General features: G+C 42.3%; 1 protein-coding gene across 1 annotated transcript in view; it reads left to right on the top strand.

Moving 5' to 3' along the window:
* The first annotated feature begins 1,943 nt into the window (after positions 1-1,943).
* The window catches only part of IL31RA (interleukin 31 receptor A), a 77,743-nt gene continuing 65,334 nt past the window's right edge, over positions 1,944-14,352 (top strand). The window contains 1 exon segment of the mRNA XM_034773225.1: positions 1,944-2,127. The gene's annotated coding sequence lies outside the window, so the exon portion shown is untranslated.

The following is a 14,352-nucleotide window of genomic DNA, read 5'->3' on the forward strand; positions in this document are numbered from 1 at the left end:
TAACAATGTTGGGAATCATTAAGAAAGGGATAGATAATAAGACAGAAAATATCATCTATATAAATCCATAGTATGTGCACACCTTGAATACTGTGTACAGATCTCGTCACCCCATCCCAAAAAGATATTGGAATTGGAAAAGGTACAGAGATGGGCAACTAAAATGATTAGGGGTATGAAACAGGAGGAGAAATTAAAATGACTGGGAATTTTCAGCTTAGAAAAGGGACGACTAAGGGGGGATATGATAGAGGTCTATAAAATCTTGACTGGTGTGTAGAAAGTGAATAAGGAAATGTGTTATGTGAAGGATTAAATAACAAGAACTAGCAGTCACCCAATGAAATTAATAGGCAGCAGGTTTTAAAAAAAAAAACAAAAGGAAGTACTTCTTCACACAACATAAAGTCAACCTGTGGAACTCTTTGCCAGGGGATGCTGTGAAGACCAAAACTATAACAGGATTAAAAAAAAAAAACTAGATAAATTTCTGGAGAATAGGTCCATCAGTGGCTATTAGCCAGGATGGGGAGGGATGCAACACCATGCTGAGTGTCCCTAGCCTGTTTGCCAGAAGAATCATAGAATATCAGGGTTGGAAGGGACCTCAGGAGGTCATCTAGTCCAACCCCCTGCTCAAAGCAGGACCAATTCCCAACTAAATCATCCCAGCCAGGGCTTTGTCAAGCCTGACCTTAAAAACCTCTAAGGAAGGAGATTCCACCACTTCCCTCGGTAACCCATTCCAGTGCTTCACCACCCTCCTAGTGAAAAAGTTTTTCCTAATATCCAACCTAAACCTCCTCCACTGCAACCTGAGATCATTACTCCTTGTTCTGTCGTCTGGTACCACTGAGACCGGTCTAGATCCATCCTCTTTGGAACCCCCTTTCAGGTAGTTGAAAGCAGCTATCAAATCCCCCCTCATTCTTCTCTTCTGCAGACTAAACAATCCCAGTTCCCTCAGCCTCTCCTCATAAGTCATGTGCTCCAGTCCCCTAATCATTTTTGTTGCCCTCCGCTGGACTCTTTCCAATTTTTCCACATCTTTCTTGTGGTGTGGGGCCCAAAACTGGACATAATACTCCAGATGAGGCCTCACCAATGCTGAATAGAGGGGAATGATCACGTCCCTCGATCTGCTGGCAATGCCCCTACTTATATAGCCCAAAATGCCGTTAGCCTTTTTGGCGACAAGGGCACACTGTTGACTCATATCCAGCTTTTCTTTCACTGTAACCCCTAGGTCCTCTTCTGCAGAACTGCTTCCTAGCCATTTGGTCCCTAGTCTGTAACAGTATATGGGATTCTTCCGTCCTAAGTGCAGGACTCTGCACTTGTCCTTGTTGAACCTCATCAGATTTCTTTTGGCCCAATCCTCTAATTTGTCTGGGTCCCTCTGTATCCTATCTCTACCACTCCTCCCAGTTTAGTGTCATCTGCAAACTTGCTGAGAGTGCAATCTACGCCATCCTCCAGATCATTAATGAAGATATTGAACAAAACTGGCCCCAGATCCAACCCTTGGGGCACTCCGCTTGATACCGGCTGCCAACTAGACATGGAGCCATTGATCACTACCCGTTGAGCCCGACTATCTAGCCAGCTTTCTATCCACGTTATAGTCCATCCAGCCCATACTTTAACTTGCTGGCAAGAATACTGTGGGAGACCGTATCAAAAGCTTTGCTAAAGTCAAGAAGTAACACATCCACTGCTTTCCCCTCATCCACAGACCCAGTTATCTCCTCATAGAAGGCAATTAGGTGACTGGAAGAACTGCAGTGCTATGATTTCACTGTCGCATACAGACCTGACTACAAGCACAATAGTGCTTGATGCCTTGTCCAGACTGCTTTGCCAGGAGGCTAATTACAGATACTACTGTAATAAAAAGAGCAAGGAATTTGTTTGCTCAAAGGAACGTGTGTACTCAGGAAGAGATGTCGGTTTCCCTTTACGTAATTTGTAGAAGTGCAAATGTTCTTGGTTCATTCATTGGAACAGTGCATGTGGAGGTTGCAGGAATGGACTGTTGAGCAGCTAAAAGCTTCCCACAGGGAGGAACCTGATATCAGCATACTCTGTGATTGGAAAATCATTTAACAACTGCAACCATCTTAGAAGGTAACATCACCTTAAATAAAATAAAAGCTTTCTGGTCACAGTGGGAAAGTTTGGACTTTAAAGATGAAATATTATATGGGGGGGGAGAGGAGGGGAACAGCAGCTTGTAACAGGAAAAGGAAAGTTCTGAGGTTTCAAAAGCTTTAGCCAAGCGAAGGGAGAATTTCTACTGGGGCAATGCTGTCAGGATGTAGAGATTAATTTCCTGCACCAATGTGATGCTTAAATTACAAAGAAGGGTTCCCCTAAAACAGGAAGAGCCCAACGGCAGCCATATGTTGTGGGTGCACTGGTGCAGTGCATTGCTATTTATGTGCTTGGGCTTCTTCCTGAGAGCGAGGATGACAATGAATATTTGCTAGTTCCTACTGATTTCACAAAAGGAATTGAAGTTTGCCTCCTAAGAAACCAAGTGTCTATGAAAGTAGTAGTGGTTCTAGTGAAGGAATTCTTCATCAGCGTTGGGGTCCCTCCTACTGGGTGAGTTAAACACACAAATCAAGGGAGAAACTTTGAATCTAGAGTGTTTCAGCAGGTTGTGATTCTTGGAAGTGACAAAAACCCCACCATGTGACAATCTCATGGGATGGTTGAATAGGTCAATTACTCTGAGGGTTCAGTAGGCTAGTGTTAGTGCTGTTGTGTAGAGATAGGCTTCTGGATCCTCAGTTTCATTGAACAATTAACTGTCCTGGTAAATAAGCAGGATTGCATTAAAGGTACCTCATTCTATCAGTTTCTCCTCCTAATAGAACCACTCCACAGGGCCTTGAACCCGTGCTAAACGCTTGGATTAAAAAGGGTAAGGGTATCTACATCCTTGCAAGTATAGTCCTTGCTCCCCTCTTTTGTAGCCCTGCTTCAGTCATATTATGCCTTCTATCGTTTTGTGATGCTGAAGGATGGATCATTTTCGTAGATTAGGGCATAAGCCTTCTAAAAAAATATAATACAACCTCAATTTTATCACCACAACGCCTCTGAACGACTCGTATGAATCATTTTCCCCTGAGGCATGGTGGTGGGGAAATCACACAGTGATACTGAGGAAGAATAGCTTAACATCCTTTCACATTCTAGTTCTTTCAATGCATTTGAAATCTCTGCACTAGTTTGACAAAGGGAAGAAAGCATCCTGCAACTTGTGCTGTACCTACTGTAAGTTTGAAATGTCAATTTTATTAACTGAAGTTCTCAGTTCATAAAATGGAGGGTTTTATTGTAAAACAATTTAAACTTAGACTCGCTTTTTGGTCGTTTCTGGTTTACAGAGTTGATGCCTTAACTACCTAGTCCATACTCTGCCCTCCTCCCCGACCTACCCCCGAGATACCAGCCTATGGACAGGGGGAAGGGCCCTGGCAGTGCCCCCTCTCCTGATCGTTTTCTGAAGCGGAGGGAGGGTCTGTGGCGGTGTGGGGGAAGCCCCGCGCCTGGGGTCGCACGGCGAGGGGCCACGGCAATCTCAGCTCGCCTGGACTTAAGCGTCTGGTCCTGCGCGTGGAGCAAAGCGCCCTGGGGAGAAGACACCCCCGCCCCCCCGCAATTGTTTCATGTCTCTTGATCTGTTGGCATCTGCCTGGGCCCTTCCAGCTCTTCGGGTCTCTCTCCCGGCAGCGGGTCCTGCCCCTCCCCCGACGGCGGCATATCACCGCCTCCGCCCAGGGGCCAGCGCTACCCCCGCAGCCCTACGGCTGGGCGCTGTCCTGGGCGGCCCTGAGCGGGCGGGAGCCGGGGGCCGCGAAGGGGGCGCCGAGCTGAGGAGCGGTGCGGGACTGGGCGGCGCCGCGGGCGAGGGGCGCTGTCTCTCCCGCGCAGGGCCAGCTCCCTGTCCGTTAGCAGCAGGTGAGAGGGCCCCGCCCGTCACCCTGCGCGGCGGGTAGGTGCCCGGGGCGCGTCTCGGGGGGCGAGGCTGGTGCTTGTTGCGGGGCTCGGCAGGTTTGTGAGCTGTGGGCGGGTTGGAGAGATGCACGGGGGTGCTGTGATCCATTCAGGGGCGGCGTGTCTCGGGTGGGTTGGAGGGATGCACGGGGGTGATGTGATCCATTCAGGGGCGGCGTGTCTCGGGTGGGTTGGAGGGATGTACGGGGGCTGGGATCCACTTAGAGGCGGCGTGTCTCGAGTGGGTTGGAGGGACGCACGGGGGCTGCGATCCACTCGGAGGCGGCTTGTCTCGGGTGAGTTGGAGAGACGCACGGGGGGGAGAGGGGGCGGCTGGGATCCACTCAGAGGCGGGGAGTCTGGGTGAGTTGGAGAGATGCAGAGGGGGCTGGGATCCACTCAGAGGCGGCGTGTCTCGGGTGAGTTGGAGGGATGCAGGGGGACTGTGACCTTTATAAGGTCTGAGTGTCATTTGTGGAGTATGCTTGTGCGCTTGCTTCAAAGACTTCGCCTGCCCTGTTCTTTCTCTGCTTCTTTCCCTCTCTTTCATTCTGTCCAGTACCAGTCTACCGTGCTCCTGTAACACTGTGGGCACACGGGCTGTAGCTCTAGCTCCTGTCCTGGGGAAGAACCTCTTTGTCTTGTCACCGCACTGACACTTTGTCACTTCTCCAAATCTCACCTGAAAATCTTTCGAAGAACTCTGGATTTCTCTCTTCCCGTTATTTAACTCTGTAATCTCTTTGGGATGAAAGATGATGTATACATGCTAGTTGTGTTGTGTTTGTTTCCTAAGGCATAGCATCCATCACATATGGAGGACAATTCTAGTTTCCTAAATGCCCAACCCCCCAAGACACAGCATCTCTGCACTGCGGGATTTTGTTTCATAAATACCCTCTGCTCCCCAGGGGCCCAGATGTTCCTACTGGAGGTGGTACTCTCTCTCTCTCTTTTGTCTTTCCTTTTATTTTTTTAACTGTCTTTGGGTCCAAACAGGAAAAAGTGTTACTTGTACTTTGCTTAGTAACTTCCTATTTCATTATAGCCTCCTTTAATCTTTAGAGAGGGAGGGAGGATGCATTCGCTTAAAGAGAAATCCCTGTTGTACAGCTACAATAAGTTAAACTTATCTTATGAATAGTGGTGTTTCTGTTAAATCTCTAGGATGTCCGGTGTGGAAAAGTAACTGATCTTTGCTGGAAGTGATGCTTGCATGAGTTCAGAACAGTCTAGAATAGATAGCAGTCTCCTTTGGTGCTGAGCAGCCTGATTATATCTTCGGTTCTGACCAGAGGCTATATAAGAAGGTTGCAGCTCAAGCAACTATTCATTTTTTTCACTGCCTATATCAGTAAAAGTTGAAATTCAGCTCTGTCACTAATTGTCAGTCTCTTTTTGAGCACCATTTTTCTAAAAAATTTAATTGCTATAGTTTGATGTAGTGTAGGCTTTTTGCCAGATGTTTGCTGCTTAGGGCATTTTGGTTTTGCTTATGATTCCACTGAGCTGCTTCTGGCTGTTGTGGATCATCCAGATAACTCATTTCTATAATGATATAGTGTCTAGAGCAGAAAAACATATTTGGTGCTGCTTTGCCTAGGGGAGGAACACATAATAAGTTGATGCTTGTATATAAGGCTTTCACAAACACCACATGAAGAACCTAGTAAAATATCCTTAAACTTTCCTTTTAGAGTTGGCTACGTGGGTGTTGTCTCCTGAGGCAGATTGCCTAAAAGAGTTCATGACTACGTTCCTGTTTCAATCTATAGCCAGCTACTCGGTGCCAGGTGGGTTTCATGCTCGAAGGAAGCATGATGTGCAAGGATTTAATTAAAGCATCTTATGGGACAGACTCCAATGCTGAGGGTCATACTAAACTGTCCTTTGAACATGTGGTTCAACCCAGTGAGTAAGAAGGGGTTAGCTCCAAGATCAAGCACCCCTTGAACACTGACATCAAATCCACACGTCATTTAAGTCATTTAAGGTAAGTCTTCGCTGCAATTAAAAACCCACAGCTGGCCCATGTCAGCTTGCTTGGCTCAGGCTGTAGCCTAAACTCTGGTATCTTCCCATCTTGCAGGGTCCTACAGCCCAAGCCTGCACCATAATTAAACAGCTCCTTAGCCCAAGTTGGCTGAAACAGGCCAGCCACAGGTGTCTAATTGCAGTGTGGACATACTCGTAAGACTCTCTTTTTCAGCAATATTGTTCCTTCTCATAGATAAAGGAGAAGAAACAATGAAGATAAGAGTTTCATGACACATTTTGGTAGCATGACCAATGTTATGTAGAAAACCTGACCTATGAGGAGAAGCTTAAAAAAAAACAAAAAACACTGGGCATGTTTAGTTTCGAGAAAAGAAGCCCAAGAGAAGACTAAATCTTCAAATATGTTAAGGGCTGTTATAAAGAGAACAGTGATCAGTTGTTTTCCATATCCACTGAAGGTACGACACAAAGTAATGGGTTTAATCTGCGGCAAGGGAGACCTAGATTAGATATTAGGAAATGCCCTGGGCAACAGTAGCACCACCCCCAGGCAGCGACATCCCATTGGCACCAACCATCACCATCACCCAGCAACAGCCCATTATGTAATTGTAAATGTATACATACCATTAAAGCATTTAATGTTTTTAAATAATGTATTTAGTGTATTTTCAAATTATTACAAATTAATTTTTTAATGTATTTCACTAGTTTTTTTTACATTTCCAAATACATGTTACTATAGTATTGCAACTTTTTTTTATGGAAGGTGCCCCTGAAATTGTTTTGTCCCAGGCCCCCTGAATCCTTTGGACGGCCCTGAGCATCATCAGTGTCAGGCAGAGTGGACTGAGTTAAATCATTGATTTAAATCAGCAAACTGGAAATCTTAATTTAAATAATTTTAATCTTGTTTTGCATTTGTACTTTTTAGTTATCTTCCGAAAGATTGGTTGATTCTCACTGGTGGGTATAGCCACTGAAACATGTTGATTTGCAACTAAATATAGCCTTTAAACTAAAGTAGGTGGTACTTCTTGATGACCAGGGTACATTATGTTTGTTCTGTATACATTTATTTAAGCAGCTATATAGTTTAAAATTATTCAGATTCTTAATTTTTACATTTCTTATGTTAGAAAATAGTGACTGACATATCTCTTATGCACTCTGATTTAATATTTTATTTGTGATGTTTTGTCAAAGTACATTTGGACGGAAATTGGAATTCAATTAAAAATGCACAGCAAGCTTTTAAAAATAGTTTTTTATTTAACTAATAAAAATAATCTTAAATGTGCTATATTAAAAAAAGGAAGTTATCAAAATATGTTTTGCATTTAAAATTAACAGATTTATTAAATGAAGGAAGTATTATCTGTAACTAGTGACCAGAAATCAGTTCAATTCACCACGTCCTTCAAAGATTTTAAAAATTGTAGATCTCATCCTGTCACACCTCATTCTTATTCATAGATTAGAAGAGGTAAACAAACTCTCATACTTGTTCAACACACAACTAGTTTCCTGATTTTTTTTCCCTGCACCCCAAACCCCTGAACCAGCCTGTTGAAAATGAGTAAGTGAGGGTAGGGAGAGTGAGCAACAGGGAGGGGGGATGGAGTGAGCATGGAGTGGGGCCTCGGAGGAAGGGCGGGGCAAGGGTGTTCAGTTTTGTGCAAGTAGAAAGTTGTCAACCCTACTCCTTGCTACAGGCCAATTGGGCAGAATTTTGACAGAGGCAGCACAAGGCACATCCCTGATACAAATTGGAGAGGGTCCAGAGAAGAGCAACAAGAATGATTAAAGGTCTTGAGAACATGACCTATGAAGGAAGGCTGAAAAAATTGGGTTTGTTTAGTTTGGAAAAGAGACGACTGAGAGGGGACATGATAGCAGTTTTCAGGTATCTAAAAGGATGTCATAAGGAGGAGGGAGAAAACTTGTTCACCTTAGCCTCTAAGGATAGAACAAGAAGCAATGGGCTTAAACTGCAGCAAGGGAGGTTTAGGTTGGACATTAGGAAAAAGTTCCTAACTGTCAGGATGGTTAAACACTGGAATAAATTGCCTAGGGAGGTTGTGGAATCTCCATCTCTGGAGATATTTAAGAGTAGGTTAGATAAATGTCTATCAGGGATGGTCTAGACAGTATTTGGTCCTGCCATGAGGGCAGGGGACTGGACTCGATGACCTCTTGAGGTCCCTTCCAGTCCTAGAATCTATGAAAGGCCACTTCCCTGCAAAATATCAAGTCCCTGATCCAAAGTATGGGGACACTAGAGCTGTTCAAAGAAGATCTCTAAACAATTTTGTAACGTGCAAAACAATGACGTATCTCTAACCTCGTTCTCAGAAATTGCTAAACTGTTTTGGCTGAAATTTTCCAGAATAATTCAGTCTGAGGTAGATAACTAGCATGTAAAATTTCAGCCCGAACAGTTAAAGTTTGGCAGAGGTATAACCAATTGAAAATAGAGTTTTATAATGGGAAGTGTCAGGCTGCGTACTAGCAGCCCAGCCTGTAATAATAAAAATAGATTTTAATTGGCTATTAAACTTCATTCTTCAGTGCTTAAGGCAGTCTTTAACAGAGTTGTTTGCACCTTCTTCTGAAGCATGCTGGCCATTCTTAGAGAGAGGGTACTTGACTAGGACTATGGGTTTGATCCAGTATGACCGTTCCCATGTTCAGGTACCAGCCATGGCGCTGCTTTTTTATTTATTTATTTATTTATTTATTTTTGCAATACTTAATCAAAGACCTGTGCAGAATGAGTAATTTGATTCCCAGATGAAGAAGGGCATATGCTGCCAGCAGAGGTCATCCTCTGCATGAGCTGGTTTGTCATCTTTGGTGTCAGCGTCCACCTACCACATTTCGTGGGGTTGCTGAAAGTCTTGAACTAACTTTTGTCGACATTCATAATCTCCATACGCTTCTTTGATTCATGCTTCTGAAACTGTTTCCAAGGTATGGGAGGTCAAATTCTCCCACTCCTAGAACTTCAGTGAGGATTGTGTATATCCTGCACAGGGAGAGCCGAGCATCTGGAGTTCCTTGGGCTGGCTGTTAGGCATTACTTTCTGATTATTTGGGGTGGCTTTTTGAGGTAGGGAATCCAATTAACACTTTATGCCTGGAGCAGTAGGTACAAAAGCTGTCTCCTGCAGGTGGCGTTGCTCCTTCTGTTTTATATTTAATCTCTCTCTCACAACCCCCTTTATATAGCTGCATATTTTTGAACTACTCCTAAGAACATAAGAGTGGCCGTACTGGGTCAGACCAAAGGTCCATCTAGCCCAGTATCCTGTCTACTGACAGTGGGCAATGCCAGGTGCCCCAGACGGAATGAACCTAACAGGTAATGATCAAGTGATCTCTCTCCTGCCATCCATCTCAACCCTCTGACAAACAGAGTCTAGGGACACCATTCCTTACCCATCATGGCTAATAGCCATTAATGGACTTAACCTCCATGAATTTATCCAGTTCTCTTTTAAACGCTGTTATAGTCCTAGCCTTCACAACCTCTTCAGGTAAGGAGTTCAACAAGTTGATTGTGTGCTGTGTGAAGAAGAACTTCCTTTTATTTGTTTTAAACCTGCTGCCTATTAATTTCATTTGGTGACCCCTAGTTCTTGTATTATGGGAATAAGTAAATAACTTTTCCTTATCTACTTTCTCCACATCACTCATAATTTTATATACCTCTGTCATATCCCCCCTTAGTCTCCTCTTTTCCAAGCTGAAAAGTCCTAGCCTCTTTAATCTCTCTTCATATGGGACCCTCTCCAAACCCTTAATCATTTTAGTTGCCCTTCTCTGAATCATTTCTAGTACCAGTATATCTTTTTTGAGATGAGGAGACCACATCTGTACGCAGTATTCAAGATGTGGGTGTACCATTGATTTATATAAGGGCAATAATATATTCTCCGTCTTATTCTCTATCCCCTTTTTAATGATTCCTAACATCCTGTTTGCTTTTTTGACTGCCTCTGCACACTGCGTGGACATCTTCAGAGAACTATCCACAATGACTCCAAGATCTTTTTCCTGACTTGTTGTAGCTAAATTAGCCCCCATCATATTGTATGTATAGTTGGGGTTATTTTTTCCAATGTGCATTACTTTTCATTTATCCACATTAAATTTCATTTGCCATTTTGTTGCCCTATCACTTAGTTTTGTGAGATCTTTTTGAAGTTCTTCACAGTTTGCTTTGGTCTTAACTATCTTGAGCAGTTTAGTATCATCTGCAAACTTTGCCACCTCACTTTTTACCCCTTTCTCCAGATCATTTATGAATAAGTTGAATAGGATTGGTCCTAGGACTGACCCTTGGGGAACACCACTAGTTACCCCTCTCCATTCTGAGAATTTACAATTAATTCCTACCCTTTGTTCCCTGTCTTTTAACTAGTTCTCAATCCATGAAAGGACCTTCCCTTTTATCCCATGACAACTTAATTTATGTAAGAGCCTTTGGTGAGGGACATAGTGTGGACATAGTGTACTTAGATTTCTAAAAAAGAAGAACAGGAGTACTTGTGGCACCTTAGAGACTAACAAATTTATTAGAGCATAAGCTTTCGTGGACTACAGCCCACTTCTTCGGATGCATATAGAATGGAACATATATTGAGGAGATATATATACACACATACAGAGAGCATAAACAGGTGGGAGTTGTCTTACCAACTCTGAGAGGCCAATTAATTAAGAGAAAAAAAACTTTTGAAGTGATAATCAAGCTAGCCCAGTACAGACAGTTTGATAAGAAGTGTGAGAATACTTACAAGGGGAGATAGATTCAATGTTTGTAATGGCTCAGCCATTCCCAGTCCTTATTCAAACAGGAGTTGATTGTGTCTAGTTTGCATATCAATTCTAGCTCAGCAGTCTCTCGTTGGAGTCTGTTTTTGAAGTTTTTCTGTTGTAATATAGCCACCCGCAGGTCTGTCACTGAATGACCAGACAGGTTAAAGTGTTCTCCCACTGGTTTTTGAGTATTTTGATTCCTGATGTCAGATTTGTGTCCATTAATTCTTTTGCGTAGAGACTGTCCGGTTTGGCCAATGTACATGGCAGAGGGGCATTGCTTGCACATGATGGCATATATCACATTGGTAGATGTGCAGGTGAATGAGCCCCTGATGGTATGGCTGATGTGATTAGGTCCTATAATGATGTCACTTGAATAGATATGTGGACAGAGTTGGCATCGGGGTTTGTTACAAGGATAGGTTCCTGGGTTAGTGGTTTTGTTCAGTGATGTGTGGTTGCTGGTGAGTATTTGCTTTAGGTTGGGGGGTTGTCGGTCTAAAGGCTTTCTAGAAATCTAAGTACACTATGTCCACTGGATCCCCCTTGTCCACATGTTTGTTGACCCCTTCAAAGAACTCTAATAGATTAGTAAGACACAATTTCCCTTTAGAGAAACCATGTTGACTTTTGCCCAACAATTTATGTTCTTCTATGTGTCTGACAATTTTATTCTTTACTATTGTTTCGACTAATTTGCCCGGTACCGACATTAGACTTACCAGTCTGTAATTGCCGGGATCACCTCTAGAGCCTTTTTTAAATATTGGCGTTACATTAGCTATCTTCCAGTCTTTGGGTATAGAAGCCGATTTAACGGACAGGTTACAAACCCTAGTTAATAGTTCCGCAATTTCACATTTGAGTTCTTTCAGAACTCTTGGGTGAATGCCATTTGGTTCCGGTGACTTGTTAATGTTAAGTTTATCAATTAATTCCAAAACCTCCTCTAGTGACACTTCAATCTGTGACAGTTCCTCAGATTTGTCACCTACAAAAGCCGGCTCAGGTTTGGGAATCTCCCTAACATCCTCAGCCGTGAAGACTGAAGCAAAGAATTTACTACTATAAAATTGGCAATTGATTCTGGCATGTCATTAACTCTTAATCTTATTGTAGCTCTTAAATGCCTTTTTGTCACTAAATATAGTTATTCAGTGACTTAAAACATCAAGGGGAAATCTGGTTACTCAACTTTGTTTCTTTTAGTCAAAGGATGTGAAATTCAAACAGTTAACCCAGTTGATACAAAAATCTGTTGTACATATTTAGCTGAAACGTCTTAATTTACTGGAAAAACAAATGCAGTAAATTGAGAATAAAAATTTCCCCACATTTTTGTATGTGCTGTTAGTGATTAAGAATTTGCAAGAGCAAAAACTAGAAAAGAGCTACATTTATCTTCATAGTTGAATACTGGCTGCTTATCAAGCTTTTTCATGCAAACAGCTACACACATACTTAACATCATACAGAGGAGTCATCCTCTTGTACATAAATGTTTGCAAGATTAGTGCCACAATAATTGTAATGAGCATTTTGAAAAATTTTTACATTTAACTAGGTAGGAATTTCTAATGTTTATAAACCTATTTATTTAGTACTAATTGAAGGAATCAAAAGTTATTTTCATAGTATTTGAACACATGGTACAGGAACCACCCCATTTACCATTGAAAGACAGCCTGTGATGTAGAACACAACTGTTTGATAATTATACGGTAGTTTATGACATGAAGTGAAGAGTGGTATATTTAGCTGAAATTTCTGTGAGAATTTAGATAGAACATAATTACTCAAGTGAGAATTTGACCAGGATACCAACACCTCTACAAAAACAACCTGTAAAATTGACATCCAAAGGGTCTATTAAAAACTAAAATGGTGCCTTTTTGCCTCTTTATGATGCAAAATGAAAAGCTGAAAGGTTCTTAACTTTTTCTTTTTGCTTGTTTTTTATCTTAGAAATATCAGCAATGCCATGTCTAAACTTCCTATTTTTGCTAATTGACCTCTGGGGGTTTTGAAGTATGTTTATTTTGAGCTCTAACTCTTTACTCTTTACAAAAGCGTATCCTGTATCCAAAATGTGTTAGTAATTGAAGTTAAATACTTATTAAAAAAACAAACCAAGAATTTTAAGCAATTGCTGAAATTTAGTTCTCTTGACTCTTGTGAGGTTCTCCAGTCATTATAGTGTGTCCCAGGGCAGATTACCTTAATTTCTTATTTAGAAACAAACTAAAAATCAGAGAACGTTAACAAGCAAAAAAAATTACAAGCCCATTGTTTCTCTTCCTCATTTGCAGATCTCTCTTTAAAGCAGCAGTACTGTATGTGCTAATGCAAGACTTTGAGCTAGTACAACAAAAACATAGGTTTTGTTAGCTTTAGCAAATATTTCCCCTCCATCTAACATTAAGATTTGTTAACTATTTCTGTAAAAGCAATCAAAAACATTTTTGGTTTGTATTTCAGTGCAGTGTCTGCCATCCCAAATATTGCAGTATGTGGATTCCTTTGCATGCCTTATACAAGTTTCAGAATGGTAGCCGTGTTAGTCTGTATCAGCAAAAACAACGAGGAGTCCTTGTGGCACCTTAGAGACTAACACATTTATTTGGGCATAAGCTAGAACCCACTTAATCAGATACATGGAATGGAAAATACAGAAGCAAGTATAAATATTATCTGGCTATGTAGACTCTCTCCTCAGGCCCTACGCTACCAGCACTCACAGCTATCTTCGAGACACCATTGACTTCCTGAGGAAACTACAATCCTTTGGTGATTTTCCAGAAAATACCATCCTAGCCACTATGGATGTAGAAGCTCTCTACACGAACATTCCACATAAAGATGGACTACAAGCCATCAGGAATAGCATCCCCGATAGCATCACGGCAAACCTGGTGGCTGAACTTTGTGACTTTGTCCTCACCCATAACTATTTCAGATTTGGAGACAATTTATACCTTCAAGTCAGCGGGACTGCTATTGGTACCCACAGTATGCCAACATTTTTATGGCTGACTTAGAACAATGCTTCCTCAGCTCTCGTCCCCTTATGTCCCTACTCTACTTTGTGCTACATTGATGACATCTTCATCATCTGGACCCATGGGAAGGAGGCCCTTGAGGAATTCCACCATGATTTCAACAATTTCCACCCCACCGTCAACCTCAGCCTGGACCAGTCCACACAAGAGGTCCACTTCCTAGACACTACAGTGTTAATAAGCGATGGTTGCATAAACACCACCCTATACCAGAAACCTACTGACTTACATGCCTCCAGCTTTCATCCAGACCACATCACATGATCCATTGTCTACAGCCAAGCTCTAAGATACAACCGCATTTGCTCCGATCCCTCAGACAGAGACAAATACCTACAGGATCTCTATCAAGCGTTCTTAAAACTACAATACCCACCTGGGTGAAGTGAAGAAACAGATTGACAGAGCCAGAAGGGTACCCAGACGTCACCTACTACAAGACCAACAAAGAAAGTAACAG

The sequence above is a fragment of the Trachemys scripta genome, chromosome 6 (genome assembly GCF_013100865.1).
Source record: "Trachemys scripta elegans isolate TJP31775 chromosome 6, CAS_Tse_1.0, whole genome shotgun sequence".
Lineage (NCBI taxonomy): Eukaryota > Metazoa > Chordata > Testudines > Emydidae > Trachemys > Trachemys scripta.